This window comes from Molothrus aeneus, chromosome 27 (assembly GCF_037042795.1).
Source record: "Molothrus aeneus isolate 106 chromosome 27, BPBGC_Maene_1.0, whole genome shotgun sequence".
NCBI classification, from domain to species: Eukaryota; Metazoa; Chordata; class Aves; order Passeriformes; family Icteridae; genus Molothrus; species Molothrus aeneus.
Window position 1 is genome coordinate 1,957,385 of NC_089672.1, and position 18,044 is coordinate 1,975,428.

The following is an 18,044-nucleotide window of genomic DNA, read 5'->3' on the forward strand; positions in this document are numbered from 1 at the left end:
CAACAGGGGTGAAACAACCCCTGAAATCCCAACCCACAACAGGGGTGAAACAGCTCCTGACATCCCAACCCACAACAGGGGTGAAACAGTTCCTAAAATCCCAACCATGACAGGGGTGAAACAACCCCTGAAATCCCAACCCACAACAGGGGTGAAATAACCCCTGAAATCCCAACCCACAACAGGGGTGAAACAGTTCCTAAAATCCCAACCATGACAGGGGTGAAACAACCCCTGAAATCCCAAGCCACAACAGGGGTGAAACAGCTCCTGACATCCCAACCCACAACAGGGGTGAAACAACCCCTGACATCCCAGCCCAGCCCTGTCACACGAGGTGGGAGCAGGACCAACCCCTGGGATCATCCCGGAGAGGGGAGGGGACAGGGGGATCCACCCCAGATCTGTCCTGGCCTCGCTGGAGATCCCAGAGGGGCCCAGCAGAGCCCAGGGGGGTTCAGCTGTGCCACCCCCAGACCCCCCTTGGCTGGAGGGTGACACTGATGAGGCAGTGGTGACATTTGGAGCAAGACACGCTGGCGTCAGTCCCAGATCTGTGGCTGCAGGGCATCAGCTGGGGCACCAGGAGAGCAGCTCAGCTCCTTCTCATGTGCAGCCCCAAGAGGATCCCAAAAGACAGAAATCTCCATGGGGGAAGGGAAAGGGGCCGTGTGGCTTCACTCCCTGTCTGGCATCTGGACAGCAGAGCAGAGGCAAAGCCTCCAGAGCTCCTCTCTGAGCTGATGAACTCCCAAATCCCAGGAAATCCATACAAACTCCAAACCACGGCTGCACATGGATCCTGGCATGGCCAAGGCTGAGGGTCCAACAGTGACCAAGGGTGGGGTCCCACTGCTGCCTGCCACCAACCCTGAGCAAAAACTGAGCTCAGCATCCCAGAGCTTCACACCACAGCTTGCCTGAGCCTCTTCTGGCTTATTTTGGGGTGGTGACAACAGGCTGGACATCTCCCAGCTGCTCCATGGGACTCCTGCTGCACGAGGAGCTGGGGACAAGGAGAGGCCTAATGCCACCAAGCAGGGGTGGCCACGAGGTCAAAATGAGCTGGATTTTGAGTGTCCCAGTGCACAACCCCCAATCCCACTGGAGCCCAGGGAGTTCTCACCGTTCTGCAGGTGCAGGGCTGCTCTGACATGGGGCTCTGCTGAGGCATTGGAGCCTGGGGACGGTCACATGGTGAAGGCTCCAGCACAGCCAGCCTCGGCTCCTCTGCACAGAAAGCACAGGGAGAGCACTGTCAGTCACCTTCCCCCAGTGTCTGCCACAGAAATCCCAAATAAACCCCTCCAAAGGCCAGGGATGTGGCACCCAGGCACTTCCCAGAGAGAGGGAGCATCCTCAGAGCTGCTCCAGGTGCATGTGTGACCTGACCATTGCAGCTTGCCTGGTTTTATCTGTAAATATATAAATATTATATAGCATATTTTTAATATAAAGTATCATATATTTATAATATTCTATAATATATACCCTAGATATTCTATTCTATTCTATTCTATTCTATTCTATTCTATTCTATTCTATTCTATTCCATTACATTATATCATATTACATTACATTATATTACATTATATTATATTAATTTATATTGTAATTTATATTAAATATATAGTACAATATAAAATATATATTCATATGTAATGTAAAACATAATAATATTAATTGTTATCATTAAATATATAATATGTATATTTTATAATAAGTATATTTTATATGTATATTTTATAATATATAAATATAGTATATGCCTAATTTATATAATTAGAAATATACAATATTTATATATTATAAAATATCATAAATAAATATAAATATAAAAGATATAATATATTATAAAGTATATTTATAATTTTAGAAATATAAAATTATATCACACTTTGTGCCCTGAAGGATCCTCTCCCCACCAGGAGAGTGTCCCAGCCCATCCCTGCCTGGGTAGCTCCGGGTGGAGCAGGGAGCACCCAGGCCTGCCCTTGGGGAATCGTGCAGGGACTCCAGGAGGGCACTGAACCCACCCAGGGGATGCCCACTGACCGGGAGGCCTCGAATCTGGGGAGATTTCACCCAAACGTGGCAGCAGAAGTGCCACTGGCCGGGGCCCCAGCCCAGTGTCCCCCTCTGGGCATTTTTGGGGACCTGGGGGGGATCGGGAGATGCTCCCAGCACTGATGCAGCAGATGCTGAACAAATGATTCGCTGTGGTTTCACCGAATTGCTTTGAGCTCTCTGGATGAAGTTTAATTTGCCTGTTGCAAAGGAAGAGGGAATTTAAATAGCTCCTTTTGTGTGGAAATCCTGCTTAACAGCCCTCAAATGTCCCCGGCTCGGGTCTCTCAGCACACCCACGCCGCTGCTGCAGCTCAGCAGCTGCTCTGAGCCTGCTGCAGACCTCACTCAGCTCGGGGAGGTGGCGTTTGGGTGGGCAGCAGCAACCAGGGGGTTAATTCCTGCTGGGAGAGGCTTGGGGAGCCTTTGGCAAAGCAGCTTTCCAGGGCAGGGGAATGAGGAGCATCAGCAGCCGGACCTGGGGCACAGGGATCACAGCCATGGGGACACAAGGATCACACCCATGGGGCACAGGGATCACAGCCAAGGGACACAGGGATCACACCTTTGGGGACACAGGGATCACACCCATGGGGCACAGGGATCACAGCCATGGGGACACAGGGATCACACCCCTGGCACAGGGATCACACCCATGGGGACACAGGGATCACAGCCATGGGACACAGGGATCACACCCCTGGCACAGGGATGACACCTTTGGGGACACAGGGATCACACCCCTGGCACAGGGATCACAGCCATGGGGCACAGGGATGACACCTTTGGGACACAGGGATCACACCCAAGGGGACACAGGGATCACACCCATGGGGCACAGGGATCACCCCCATGGAGACACAAGGATCATACTTTTGGGACACAGGGATCACAGCCAAGGGGACACAGGGATCACACCTTTGGGGCACAGGGATCACAGCCATGGGGCACAGGGATCACATCCCTGGCACAGGGATCACACCCATGGGGACACAGGGATCACACCTTTGGGGCACAGGGATCACACCTTTGGGGCACAGGGATCACAGCCATGGGGCACAGGGATCACACCTTTGGGGACACAGGGATCACACCCATGGGGCACAGGGATCACACCCATGGGGCACAGGGATCACACCTTTGGGGTGTGATCCCCTTTATTGAGGAGTGTCCCTGACTGAGTTCCATGCAGTTCCAAATGAAAGCATTTGTTCCAGAACATGAGTTTCAAATCCCACATGGGATTTGCATCCCTGCCACCCAGGGAGGGACTGGCTGGGGAAGGGCTCAGCGGATCCCACTGACACTGGGACCTTCTGGGAGCTGGGAATGTGAGTTCCTGCCATTCCAGGGGGAATTCTGGGTGCCTCAGGACAAAAGGGACAATCAGGGCTGGCAGCAGGATGGAGAAACCCAGGATCTCAGCAGGATGGAAAAGCCCAGGATCCCAGCAGGAAGGAAAAGCCCAGGATCCCAGCAGGAAGGAAAAGCTCAGGATCTCAGCAGGATGTGAAAGCCCAGGATCCCAGCAGGATGGAAAAGCTCAGGATCTCAGCAGGATGGAAAAGCCCAGGATCCCAGCAGGAAGGAAAAGCCCAGGATCCCAGAAGGCTGGAAAAGCCCAGGATCCCAGCAGGCTGGAAAAGCTCAGGATCTCAGCAGGATGTGAAAGCCCAGGATCCCAGCAGGAAGGAAAAAGCCCAGGATCCCAGAAGGCTGGAAAAGCCCAGGATCCCAGCAGGAAGGAAAAGCCCAGGATCCCAGCAGGATGGAAAAGCCCAGGATCCCAGCAGGAAGGAAAAGCTCAGGATCTCAGCAGGATGTGAAAGCCCAGGATCCCAGCAGGATGGAAAAGCTCAGGATCCCAGCAGGATGGAAAAGCCCGGGATCCCAGCAGGAAGGAAAAGCCCAGGATCCCAGCAGGAAGGAAAAGCTCAGGATCTCAGCAGGATGTGAAAGCCCAGGATCCCAGCAGGATGGAAAAGCCCAGGATCCCAGAAGGCTGGAAAAGCTCAGGATCCCAGCAGGATGGAAAAGCTCAGGATCCCAGAAGGCTGGAAAAGCTCAGGATCCCAGAAGGCTGGAAAAGCCCAGGATCCCAGCAGGATGGAAAAGCCCAGGGTCCCAGCAGGATGGAAAAGCCCGGGATCCCAGCAGGATGGACAGGCCCAGGATCCCAGCAGGATGGAAAAGCCCGGGATCCCAGCAGGATGTGGAAGCTCAGGATCCCAGAAGGCTGGAAAAGCCCAGGATCCCAGCAGGATGGAAAAGCCCAGGGTCCCAGCAGGATCCCATCTCCTCAGGAACGTGCCCTGCAGCACAGGGAGCTGGAGCACACAGTGTGGGAGTAACTCTGACCCACCACCCTGAAATAACAGCAAGAATGACCCAAACCAAGCCCTGAGATGCAGAAATGACACAAAAACACCTGAACCCACCCTCAGCACCTGCAGGGGGGAGCTTGTGACACCTCCATCAACTACAGCTGGTGCAATTCGAGAAGGAATTTGCCTCCAGGGGATGCAGTGTGTGTGCTTTAAGGGACTGATGCCCACGGATCTGTTGTGGATCCCTGGGGCTGCTCCACTCCTGGGAGATGGGATAACTGGGAGGGAAGTGGGTTTGGATCTCTTGCAGCACCGTGTGTGGGACTCACACACTCAGATATTCCAGCAGGGATGGAGGAGGCTCCCCAGAACCAGCACCACCTGAGGGTAAATCCCAACCACAGCAGCCCAGCTGCTGCTCCCCATGGCCAGGCTCCAGCTCTGGGGATGGAAAAGGTAAAATTTCAATCCAATTCCAGCAGGCTGGACACAGCCAGGTATTTACTGCAGACCTGCAGAGAGCAAACTGCAGTCAGGCCAAACGTGCTCAGCTCCTGGCCCTGAGCAGCCTCTCCTGCCCTCCCTGAGAGGTTTCTTCACTCCCATCCTGCCTGAGCATGGGGAATGTGCAATTTAAGCTCACTTAGAGACCACCTGAGCTTGGCTTGTCAGGTGAGTCCCTCATTCCCAGCCCTGGGAATGAGCTGATGGTCTTGGCATTTGTTTTTGGCAGCTCCTGGGTCACGTAGCAACCTCTGTCTCAGGTTACCTCCGGGGTTTTGTCTGCAAATACATTTTAATCCTTGTGAAATGGGACCCACCAGCACGTGGGTGAAGTGCCTAAACCTCCCTCAGTGCCACGTGGTGACATCAGCACAGCTCCCTGGCCCTCTGTATGTTTGTGCCACCAGGGTTGTTGTCACCTTCTGCTCCTGTGATTTTTGGTTTTTTACTCAAAACTTGGATTTTTCAAACTCTTTTCTGGGCTACTCAGTGCAGGAGCCAGGAGAGGATTCCCCTCTCCCTGGGTGCCACACAGGACCTGCTTCTCCATCAAGGAGCTTCCAGTTCTGCATAGTGGATCTCCTTGAAAAAAGAAATTCAGCAGCAAATCCCAAAGCCAGACAAGACCCAGATGTCCTGGAAATCAGCAGACATGCAGAGAACCAGACCAAGGTGCCCAAGTTGAGCTCTTCTAAGGCAGATCCAACTTGCCACTGACCAGGACCCCCAGGGCCCTTTCTGCAGTGCTCTGAGATGAGCCATATCTGCTGTGATGCCTGGAACAGTTGCTGAGCACATCCCAAGGGCCCTGGGGGTCCTGGTCAGGGGCAAGTTGGATCTGAGTCACTGCTGGGCCCTGGCAGCCCCAAGGGCCACCCTGTGCTGGGGGCACCAGGCCCAGGGAGGGATTGTCCCACTCTGCTCTGCCCTGGGGCAGCCTCACCTCCAGTGCTGGGGGCACTTTGGTCACCACAAGAGCAGAAGGAGCCAAAGCTGTTGGAGAGTGGCCAAAGGAGGGACACGGAGCTGGGGAAGGGCTGAGGAGCAGCTGAGGGCACTTGGCTGGTTCAGCTGGAGCCCAGGAGACTGAGGGGAGGCTCCTGGGGGCTGCAGCTCCTGCCCAGGGCAGGCACAGGGGCAGGGGCTGAGCTCTGCTCTGGGACAGGGACAGGAGCCCAGCAAGGGCTGGAGCTGGGCCGGGCCTTGGCATGGAGCTCAGGGCAAGGTTCTGCCCCCCGAGGCTGCTGGGCACTGCCCAGGCTCCCCAGGGAATGGTGCCAAGGCTGCCACAGCTCCAGGAGCTTTTGGACACAGAATCACAGAATTTTGGAATCACTGGGTTGGGAAAGACCTCCAAGATCATCGAGTCCAACCCAGCCCCAGCACCTCAACTGAACCCTGGCACCCAGTGCCACATCCAGGCTCTCAGGGGTGCTCAGGGTGGGGTTGTTGGGGTGGCTGTGCAGGGATGGGGCTGCACTGAGGATCCCTGTGGGATCCAGCTCGGGATCTTTTGGGATTTGATCATTCCATGGATCCCAGGACACCTGAGAGTGCCCCAGTGTCGCACAGCCCTGGTATCCAGGAGCATTAAGCCAGAGACTTTTGCTCATTAGTGTAATTAATGTCAGATTGCCCAGCCAGCTGAGCTTCCAGCTGACCTTTAGTTACTGAAATATCAACAACAAAAATGACACATTACCATGGGGAGGTGTCACAGGCTGCTCATTTGAAATCCTCTCTCAGTGACAGCCCCCCAAAGAGTTTCTATCTGCAAAAGTAAATGGGAAAATTTGGAAAATGCTCAAGGAAGGAGGAAGAATTCATCTCCACTGCAGCACAACAGGGACACAGCATCTCCCAGCTCTGGGGGGACAGCCAGAAATGATCCCAGGGAGAGAAATGGAGGGAGAAATGAGGCAGAGCTGTTAAAAATGAAACAGAGGGAAAAAAAGATCTGTTTCTTAGGAGTCTTGGGAAAGTCACTGAGGTGGAAAGAGCTGAGCCAGGACTGAGGCAGCAGGGACAGGTCCCCAGGCCATGGAGTGATCCCGGGACACGGACAGGGACATGAACTCAGGGGCAGCAAAAGCCTGAGCCAGAGAGACCCTCAGGGCATGGAAAGAAACCCCAAAAACCCAGCAGCATTGTCTGATGCTGGATGAGCCTGACCCAACAGATCACAGCCCCACTTGTCATTGCAACAGCAACAACCTGCACCTGGATTTCCAGAGGTTTCCAGATGTTGGTGCAGGCTGAGCAAGGCAGGGGAAGGCAGTGGTGCCAAATTGCTTTGCCACAAGGCTGGTGCTTGATGTAAAAGTGACTCTGAAGGGAAGAGGTAAGACCCTGGAATTTGTTTTCCCTCAGGAAATGATGCTTTAGGTTTGAGCTTTACTATTTTTCAGATTCTGTGCTGCTTTAGTCTGTGGGTCTGGGTTTCACATTATGGCATGGTGAGCTCTGTGCACAGAGCAGGGAGACAAAACAATTCCTGCTCCAGCTGGGCACCAAGGACAAATGATCCAAATCTCAGCCCAAGAGCACAAACAACATGGGCTGAAGAGAGAAAAACAAGAAAGATGGGACTTAATAAGCTAAAGCTGTAATTAGACAATTAACTCCACTATGCAAATGGAGCAGAACTGATAAAAGTGAGAGACCCCACGACCAGGTGTTCATTTTGGGACCATTTTGGTTCATCTTGGGTGCAGGCCTGGCTGGGCTGGAGGGTCCAACCTCCACAATAACTCCTGGAATGACTTTCCAGAGCACTGGGCAGGGCTGGCAGGGATGCTGGCATCACCCACTTCCCTTCCCTGGGAGCAGCAGCCCAAGGCTCCCACTCCTCATCAGGCCCTGCAATAAGGACTAACGAAGGCAGGATTATTTCCTCCCCACTCCATTAGTCACACTTGGTTAATATTCCTGCCTATGGAAAAAGGTCACAGTTTCTCTCTCATTTATGTCACTCCACCTTCCATTTGCAGTCGCAGGGTTCTGCTCCTTTTCCATCCCTAATTAGTGTTCAATTACAGGGGCCCTGCCCCAGCCTCCCACCAGGCACAAGTCCTGGGCCACACTGCCTCTCCTGGGTCTCCCTGTGGAAAACTGACCCAAGAAAAGCCCTTTTTTCCTCTGGCAGCACAGAGGGAACCAGATGGACTTTCCTTCAAATGAGATTTAAATGGAAAAACACAAAATAGCTCCTTGTGCCAATATTGAAGGGTTGGTGTCCAGCTGTCCTGAGCATGGGGAAGGTCAGCCCGGGTGACCCTCTGGAAAAAGAGGCCAAAAGCATCAAACACCCTCATGGTTTGCTCCTCTGGCTGCACCACTGAGAAGGGGTTGGAAATGATTCCTTCAACTCTTCTGATGCCTTGTGAAGGCTGACCTAGAACAGAGACTGGACAGAGCTAAAGAATAAAGCAGGGATTTATTAGGAGGCCTCAATGGATCCACCTTGGGCAGCACAAAAGCCCAGCCAGGGCTGCACCCAAGATGAACCAAAATGGTCCCAAAATGCACAACTGGTCATGGGATCTCTCACTTTTATAAGATCTGCTCCATTTGCATATTGGAGTTCATTGTCCAATTCCAGCCCCAGCCCATGCAGTCCCATCCTTGTTTTTCTCTCTCCAGCCCACGGTGTTTGTGCTCTTGGGGCTGAGATTTGGATCATTTGTCCTTGGTCCCCAGCTGGAGCAGGAATTGTTTTGTCTCCCTGCTCTCTGCACAGAGCTCCCCATGCCCTCATGTGAACCCAGACCCACCCACTAAAGCAGCACAGAACCTGAAAAATAGAAAAGCTCAAACCTGAGACATCATTTCCTGAGTGAAAACAAATCCTCTCACCTCAGGTGAGGTGTTCCAGCATGGAGTGTGGCTGAGGGAGTTTGGATGCTCAGGGAGAGCCCCTTTAGCTCCCCTGCCCTGCAAACCCCTGCTGCTGCTGCCCTGTGAGGAGCACTATGAGGACTGTGCTCAGGAGGCTTCAGAAGATGGAAAACACCTTTCCAAGGCTGCCTGAATCCCCTCAGTCCATGCTCCATCCCTGCTGGTGGCACCTGGCCCAGCAGCTCTGTCACAGCCTGATCCCACAGAGCAGCCACCAGCACCCTCCTGGCCACTTCAGTCTAGAGACGAACCCCTCATCCTCCTGCACTGAAACAGTGGCCAAATTGAGAGGAAAAGCAGTCAAGGCCTGGGGAAGCTTTCTGGAGATGCTGAGGATGGGAACTGAGTCAGAGATCAGGCACAGCCCCCCTCACTGCAGGTCCTGTTCCTGCTCCTCCTTCCCTCCCGTGCCTGCTGGGATCTGCTGGGTGAAACAGCCACCACGTCCCACACTCCCAGCTCTGAACCCAGCAGGGCTTCACTGCAGGGACACAGTTTGGGGTGACTGGGAGTGGGTGCAGCTGTGAGAAGCAGGTGAGCAGCACTGACAGCAATGAGAGTGCCCAGGTGTGCTGAGCAAGCACTCCAGGGACACACAGGTGCAATGCACGGACATGAGGGGTATAAAAAGGTGGGCTAAAGAACAAGAAGGGTAGATGTAGGAGAAGATGAAACAGGAAAGCCTCATAAATATGATTGTCTGGCAAAAGATTTTGAGAATATAGAAACTATAAGCAAGATTGAAATGAAAGCAAGCTTTGAGATCCCTCAGTTACTGAACAACTGGAAAACAATGGCGTGGCCAGCTGAAGGTGATCCCCTTTTGATGGAACAACACCCTCTGCTTGCAGGCAGCTCCAAGGGTCAGAGCAGACCCTGCCAGCTTGGCAGAAGGGGCCCAAAGAGGAGTTTTTAGGGTTTAAAATGTAACACAGTATGGTAATGTAATGATTTCTTATAGGCCGTATGGAAATGTTGTAGGATTTGTATCTTGTACCAGATTGGTTAGTGAGAATCAGAATATTCAACACAGAAGATTTATTGTATCGGAATGGGAACTTTGCTCTCTTGCCTTTTACTCTCTCACCCTCTCACCCTCTCTGCCCCTCTCTTCTCTCAGTCCTGCTCTGAGCTGTGCCTGGCAGCTCCCAGCAGGGCCCTGCACCCAGGCCCTTTGCAATAAACCCCAAGTTCCACGACCAGAAGAAGATTTATTGTATTGTAACAGGAATCTCGTCCTCTTTTACTCTCTCTTTACCCTCTTTACTCTTCCTCACTCTCTCATCTCTTTACCATGCTCTTGCCTTCTCTCTCTTTACCTCTCTCTTCTCTCGGGCCTGCTCCAGCTGTGTCTGGCAGCTCCCAGCAGGGCCCTGCACCCAGGCCCTTTGCAATAAATGCAATTTCCATGACCTGGCTGCAGAGATCTCTCATCTCCATCTGTCCCGACCGTGCTACCCCTGATGCTCCTACAGGCAGATGCTTGCAGCCCTTGGAAATGATGTGATGTTATTCTGTATGAGTTGAGCCCTTCTGAAACTGATGATACCCTGTGTATCGTGGCTGTCCCAACTGTGACACTTCAGCACCTCCCTGACAGGAGCAGGACTGTCCCCAGCACCCAAAGTCCCCCCAGTCCCCACTCAACTCTCTGGGAACATCAGGGTTCTGTGCCGTGACAGGGAGAGGCTGTTTGAGCTCAGGCTCAAACACACCCAGGGAGGGACAATATTTGGTTTAAATTTTTCCTCAATTCCCCTCCCACTGAATATTTTCTTTTCTCCATTCCAAGAACTTCCTTTATTTCTCCCTGTCTCCCTCTAGCAACAGTATCTGGGAGAAACAATGAATTTTTAATAGGAGGGGGCGGTGGGAAGAGGCAGACCCTGAGGCAAGAAAACATTGATCTGTTCAATCACCTCCATCAGCAGGAAACCACATTTAAGGGAGAGGGAGCCACGTGAGGACCACACAGCAGGGTCCTGGTCCCCCTTTTCTCTGAACCAGTGGATGTTGTACAAGTCCCAGCCAGGGTGAATCCTGCTCAGAGGAGCTCTCCACACCCCCCTGATGTGGAGCTGGGGGTGCAGCCCCTTGGAGAGGAGGAGAACCAGGGTTGTTCCTCTGCTGCACCATCCCTGTGAGGGTGGGCAGGCCCTGGCACAGGTGCCCAGAGCAGCTGGGGCTGCCCCTGGATCCCTGGCAGTGCCCAAGGCCAGGCTGGGTGGGATTGAAGCAGCCTGGGGTGGTGGAAGGTTTCCCTGACCATGGCTGGATGGGCTTTAAGGTCCCTCCCAACCCAAACCTTGGGGATCCCACGATCCCAAAGCCGAGGTGTGCCCACCTCCTGCTCCCCACTCTGCTCTACAGGGCCAGGGCTCATCCCCATGGAGCTGAGGATGCCCAGCTCCCCTCCCTTGGTGCCTGGCCTGGCTCCCCACCACAGCCTGAGCCTAAATATAGACCCTGGTTCTCTTTTCTTGTAGACACAACCGGTGCTCTGAGTCAAAGTCCTTTCCCATGAACTCAGTGTTGCTTAATAAAGCACAAACCCTCGGAGACCTTGATGCTGAGATCTGTCATTTTAATTCCCAGTAACACTTGTTCCTCTCCACTCCAGTGTGTGGCCGCTGCTATTTTGGTTGGCACATCGGGAGCTGAACAAGGAGCCCCGGCGCTCCAGATCTGAGCTGGGCAGAGCTGGGACAGCTTTGAAAACCAAACCCTCCTGATGGATGGGGCTGCAAGCCACAGCTGAGCTCGTGGTGGCATGAAAAATTCAGGGGGAGGAAGGCAGGGAAGCAAGGGAAGAGGCAGAGGAGGGAGGAGGGCACACTCATGTCGCAGACATCTTTTCATGAAAAATCCTTTCCTTAGGATTTTTCCTCCTGAGAAGCCTCAAGAGCAAAATGTAAACAATGATTATCTGCTGCTGTGGAATGCAACAGGTGGATCTGTGATTAGTCCATGTTAAATGTTTCTAATTAATGGCCAATCACAGCCCAACTGGCTCAGACACAGAGCCCAAGCCACAAGCCTTTGTTATCATTCTTTCCTATTCTATTCTTAGCCAGCCTTCTGATGAAACCTTTTCTTCTATTCTTTTAGCATAGTTTTAATGTAATATATATAATAAAATAATAAATCAAGCCTTCTGAAACATGGAGTCAGATCCTTGTCTCTTCTCCTCTCCGAAAACCTCTGTGAACACGGTCACACACTCAGAGAGGTGGATCCTGCCTCTGCTCCTGGGCTGCCCCAGCCTTGGGGTGCCCCTGTGGATGCCAAGGCACCACAGCAGCCTGGGGAGCACAGCCCAGGCCCTCTGTGCTTTGTTTTTAACCCATCCCTGACAAAGCTGTTTCTATTCGCCCAAATTTTCCATCCCAGTCTCTGCTGTTTGCTTGTTCTGGGGTGAATTTGGTGCTGTCCTCAGCTTTCTCATTTTATATGGGAAAGAGGGAATGGCAGCCCCTGCCTGGACCTAGGGAGGGCTCTTGCCCATGTGAAATGAGCAAGCTGAGGACAGCACCAAATTCAAATTGCCATTTCCCTGCTCTCCCACCACCAGGGCCATTTCCCCACTTTGCCCCTCCTGAACAGGGACACCTCTGACACCCCACAGAGCTGGGGCACTCGTGGGGTTCCAGCTCCAGCCCCAAACACCACGGCTCAAATGGGATCCAAAGGAGAATCCTGCACATTCCATTGCCAGTGGCTGAGCAAAGCTCTGGCCCAGCCTGTCCCACTCCTGCCCCCCTGCTCCCACAACCCCTGAGCAAAACCTCGTGGAAGCAGCTGCTTTGTCTTTCAAGGTAAACCCTACAAAAACTTCACAAACAGAAGGTTTGTCAGCTGAGGGTGCCCAAATCCATTTCCCTTCCACAGCCACTGAGGCTCTCAGCAGCATTTCCAAGCGTTCTCGTGGGATTTATTGCTTTTCATCTCCTCTCACATCTCTGTTCTGATCATTTCTGCCCTCACCGTTTGTTCTGGGGCTTTTCCAGCATTCCAGAGTGGCCCTTTGGGCTCAGGCAGCACCTCCCACCCTCCCTGCAGCCCCATGGACCCTGCAGGATGCTCCCTGATGCTCCCTCTGCCTGCTCAGACAACCCCACTGCCGCTCCACAGCCCCCACAGGCAGCAGGAGTTTGGCTGCTGAGGGTCTGTGCCACCCTCCAAAGCCAGGCTCCACACCCCAACCCCTGCAGCCAGGGAAACTGAGGCACAGCACGCACACAGAAGGGTTTTGGAGCCTCATGGTGAATCAGAGCCACTGGGGACAAGCCCAGGGATGGCCTCACTTGGCTCCCATCTCTCTTCCCTCTTGCTGTGCCTCTGGGGACGTGGGGAGATGTTGCTGGTGCCAGGATCCCACCCGGGCTGCCCACACGCATTGGCGGCACGGGAATCGCCGCTGCCCACACCCAGCACACCCAGCCACGTGTGCTTCACATTCCCAGCAGCATTCCCAGGGCTTCCAACACCCCTCTGCCTCTTCCACATCCCCATCCCGGGGATGGGAACGCAGCAGCTCCGAGCTGCCGGAGCAGCCCAACTCCTCCTGCCTTATGGCAGCTCCTGCTCCTCACGGAGAGAACAGGAGCCACCTGCTCCCTGGTGGGATGCTGAGGGGGGGGAACAGGAGTGATCTGACAGCCAGGAGTTGGGAAAAATCCATCCCAAACATGTGGATTGAAAACCTTTAAATGCTGGATTGAAAACCTTTAAATGCTGAGTGCAGCCGGCGCCGAGTCCGTCTGTGCTGCTGGGCTGTGAGTCCAGGGTTTAATTCAGGCCCAGGAGGGAAAAGCAGGGATTAGGTTTGGGCCTTGGAGCCAGGGATGAGTCCTCTGGTGAGGCAGGATTAGCACAGCTAATAAAAGCAGACATTCCTGAGCTCTAAACACTACAAAATAGGAAAAAAGCCCCCGGCCCTGCTATCTTCAGCCAGGGATCAGCAAAAGCTCAACACCCAGAAAGGCTGAGCCTGGCAGGAAAGGCTGAGCCTGGGAGGAAAGGCTGAGCCTGGGATATATCCCAGCTCTGCCCAGCACAGCCTCAGCATCGATGCCCTGGATGGATGAAACACAGCCCAGCCTCTGTTCCTCCTGTCCTCCTGCTCCCTTCTCCAACAGGGCAGGATAAAAGGAAAATCTGATTTTGCTGATTTTTAAGCAAACTCTTTCCTGAAGCTGCTTTGCCCCCTGCTCCCTCCTCTCGGGATGCTCCCCCAGCTGTTTTGCAGGATGGGCATTGGAGAGCATCTTCCCCCAAGATCAGCCCACAAGCCAAGAGCTTTGGGAAAGGCTGCAGACACCCAAGTGGGGTTTTTGCAATGTGAAAACCGTAAGAAATTTTGAGTGGACCAAAAATCACCTCTCCAAGCTGCTCTGGCCAAAACCCATCCAGCTCCACCTGTCCTCCAGCAGCCAGAGGCAGCAGCTCCACTGCTTCCCCTCTGTGAGTGCCACAGAACCATTGGTGATAAAAACATCAGCACAAAATTAAACCAGATCAGCCCCAGGCTGCCCAGCTGGCAGCTCTCCTACTCATCTTCAATTATTCTCCCATTTAAAGGACGTGCACCACGTTCTCTGCCATGCCCCAGGGTGCTGGGATTTTATCCCATCTCCATCCTGCCAGGGGTGATGGAGCTTTGGGGTGCAGAGCAACCCCAAGGGCCTCACAATTCCCAAAGGGTTATTGCAGGGTTCAACACCTGCATTTGGGATTTTAACCCACACACGACCACATCGCTGCTGGGCAGCTCTGCTCTTGGAAGGATTTTTGGTTTAAATGTCTCATGTTTTGATGGAGAGGATTGTAGGAACTTTCCCTGCCTGGATGAGGCTTTTCCCATGGTGAGACCCCTGCTTTGGGGCTGGCGCTGGGTTTTGGGGTCTCCATCCTGCAGGCTGGGTGAGAGTGCATGAGAGACCATCCACAAAACCAAGCAGCAGCCAGGAGCTCTGCTAGGCCCAGGTTGGTGTCCCCAAGCCACCAAACACCCCCAGTCCTGGTCACTTCCCTCTCCAGCTGCTCTGGCTCCAGTGCTCCTCACTCCCCTAGGCTGGGTTTGTGCTCTGGGTGCTGCCAGGCTGCAGAGCCCGGCACGGCTCCACTCTCCATCTATTTCACAGGCACTCTGCCTTCTCCTGCCATCCTCTCTCCCTTCCTGGTTGCTCTTTTCTCCTTCCCAAAAACCTCATCTCAGGGTAGGAACAGAAAAAGCAGCTGCTCTTCTGCAACCGCTGCCTGCGCGACTGCCGCGGGAATTGGAGCACCTTTTGTCAGCTTTTAGCTCAAATCCACTTTGCAAGTGGATTAAGGAACTGGCACAAAAGTACTCTGGATGGAGAGTGGGAAGAGGCAAAGGCTGCTATTCCAGCACGGCAATAGGAGCCAGGAATGCTGCGCTTGCTGCCTGCTCCATTTCCCCGAGAAACACAAGCCGGTAACATCCGCGGCTAAACCAACCCTCGGAATTTTCGACAGGAGAATCCGCCTAAAAATCCGCGATGCTCGGGGAAGAAGAGGCAGGAAGGGCCCTGGGGTGCCGAGGAGTGAGGACCTGCAGCGCCCGGGGGGGAAACACGAGCGAGAGGAGACGGGAAAAGCTTTCCCGACGCCCGGCGATGCCCGGACCCGCTCGGCTGTGCCGGGGAAGGGGCTGCGAGCGGCGGCCCCAGCCCAAACCGGGCTGGGGGGGACTGCGGGTACCGGACCCCCGGGGGATGGAGCGGGGCAGGGGCGGGCGAGGCGGCACCACCGCCACCCCCGGTGCGACCCCGGGCACGGCGGGGGCTGCGGAGGGGCCTGCGGGCGGTGGGCACAGCCGGGCAGCCCCCGGCGGGCAGGGATGGAGGGAGGCATGGAGGGAGGGATGGAGGGAGGCTGCGAGTCCCCAGGGGCGGCGGGGGCTCGGCGGCCGCCCCCCGGCGCCACGTGTGCGGCTCGGCACGACCCTCCCCGGCCCCGGGACCCCGCACTCACCGCTCGGCGGCCGCTGCGGGGCTGCCCATGGTGCGGCGGCGGCGGCGGCGCGGGCAGAGCCGCAGCCCCGGGGGCGGCGCGGCGGCGGCTCCGGACGGACCCCGGCCCGGCCCCGGCCCGTCCCCGGGGGCGGCGCGGCGGCGGCAGCGCCTCTCCAGCCGCGTTGGGCCGTGCGCGGAGCCGCCCCCCGCGCCCCCCGCCCGGCCGGGGGAGGGACGGGGCCGGGGGCGATGCGCGGCCCCGGGCGGAGAACGGGCACGGCCCCGGAGGAGCGCAGGGAAGGGCACGGGGGTCTCCTCTCCGCGCAGCCGTGAGCAAAGGGGAGGGGTTCACCCGGGCAGCTTGGGGTGTACAAGCCTCGGAGTGCCCTTGCTGAGGTCCCCGACCCCATGGCAGCACCGTGGGGTACCCCCGAGCACCGTGCCTGGGGTACACAACCCCATGGCAGCACTGTGGGGTACCCCCGAGCACCGTGCCTGGGGTACACAACCCCATGGCAGCACTGTGGGGTACCCCTGACCACCGTCTGGGCTCCCCCAGCCCCACTCTGCGCACCTGGGTACACCCGAGCACCGTGCCTGGGGTGCACAACCCCATGGCAGCATCGTGGGGTACCCCCGAGCACCGTGCCTGGCTTCCCCCAGCCCCATTCTGCACACCTGGGTACCCTCACACCGCCCTGCCTGGGCTTCTTCCATGGCAGCACCCACAGGTACCCACCTGCCACCCTGCCTGGGGTCCCTCAGCCCCATAGCAGCCCCCCCAGATCCCTCCCACCCCATCCCCATGACAGCCTGTTTGCATCCCCCTGCCTGCCCCAGGACAGGGTCTGGGGGCCACCTCACCCTGAGCTGCCCTCTGCACTGGAGGTGGAGGTGGTTGTGGATGGACACAGCCATTCCCCCTCCATCCCATGGGAAGTTGGGGCAATCAGGGCACAAACAGAGCCGTGACCCCAGGAATGAGAGCAGCCCCCAGCCCAAGCAGGGCTCCTGCATTTGTGCCCCCACACTGGGTTCCACTGTCCCTTGCAGCAGTGCCAGGAGATGCCAGGCACACGGGACAATGACCTGGAGCCCCCCAGCAGCATCCCCATCCCCCATGGGGACAGCACTCACCATTGCAATTCCTCCTTGGAGTTCTCCTCTTGCTCCTGCCGAAGCCTCCTGAGCTGTGGTGATTTGGTTAATTGGGCTTTGAGGATGGCAGAGGCCGATTCCCTCCTTGGCTCTGGCTTGCAGGGTGGAATTGTTGCTCCTCTCCACTCATCACTGGTCAGTCCAGGCTGGCCTTAGCCTTGCTGGTCCCTGGCTTCAGTGGGCAGCTGATGCAGAGTGCCCTGTGCCCTTGATGTGCTGTGTGCCAGCTGACCAAGCACCACCTGAGCCATTGGGTGACATTTGCTGCGTCTGACAGCGCTTTTCAAGCAGGGCTTGGCAGCATCTTCTTCACTTTACAGCTGAGGAAACTGAGGGCAGAGCTCAGGGGGAAGGAACGGGGCTCAGCACCGAACACCAGGTGGGTCCAACGCCGTGGTTTCACCTGGGCTGGCTCCGTTTGTGCAGGATTTTGTCAGGAGAAATGCCAACAGCTCTCCCAGCCTTGTCGGTTCCACTCCCAATCCCATCCCTTGCTGCAGCCCAGCGCTTCTGCTGCTGGAGGTTCCTGGTGCCTCCTGCTGCTCGCTTGCTCCGGGATGTGGATTTATAATTTCATTGCAGGCACACGCAGCTCGGGCTTTCCCATTTGAGCTTCATCCCCAGCCTCAGCCCTGGATCTGCAGTTAAAACCAGGAGATTTATGTGGCTGGGAAGGAATTTTGTTGCTGTTTTAAACAATATCAACTCATCTCCTTAGGAAAAGATGAAAAATCCAGGCATGAAAATTGAAAATTGCGGCCGGTTTAGTTTGGGGATGGATTTTTGAGAGGCTGGCGTGGGGGGGAGGGTGTGCCAGAGCAATCCACGTCTCATTTCCATCCCCCAGGATGGAAAGGTGATTCTGGCTAATTTGAACACAGTCATTAAGCTGCTGTATCAAAAGCACAGAGCCAATTAAGCAGCGTCCCCCCCACCCTGGCCCCTCAGGCTGTGCTGTTTTAATCAAGGATGGGGGGAATTGCTGCTGCTCCCACCCAGCTCCCCATCCTGGTGCTGGGAGCTGATTTTGCCTGGTGGAAGATGCTCTCCTGCCTGCTGGCCTGGGTTAGAGGCGATTTTGGGGGAGCAGACTGCTGATAAATGCACTGGGGGT

The 18,044-nt window shown here is 55.3% G+C and overlaps 1 protein-coding gene across 3 annotated transcripts in view; it reads right to left on the minus strand.

Annotated features, from left to right (window-relative positions):
• Nucleotides 1-17,650, minus strand: part of LINGO3 (leucine rich repeat and Ig domain containing 3) — a 33,544-nt gene extending 15,894 nt beyond the window's left edge. Inside the window, exons 1-2 of one of the 3 annotated variants that reach the window (XM_066566315.1) lie at nucleotides 16,910-17,650; nucleotides 1,127-1,230 (exon numbers count right to left, since the gene is read on the minus strand). The gene's annotated coding sequence lies outside the window, so the exon portion shown is untranslated. Of the gene's footprint in view, nucleotides 1-1,126; nucleotides 1,231-15,791; nucleotides 15,855-16,909 lie in introns of those variants that run through there. The other 2 variants (XM_066566316.1, XM_066566317.1) reach the window with 2 other exon arrangements.
• Between the last annotated feature and the right edge of the window lie 394 nt (nucleotides 17,651-18,044).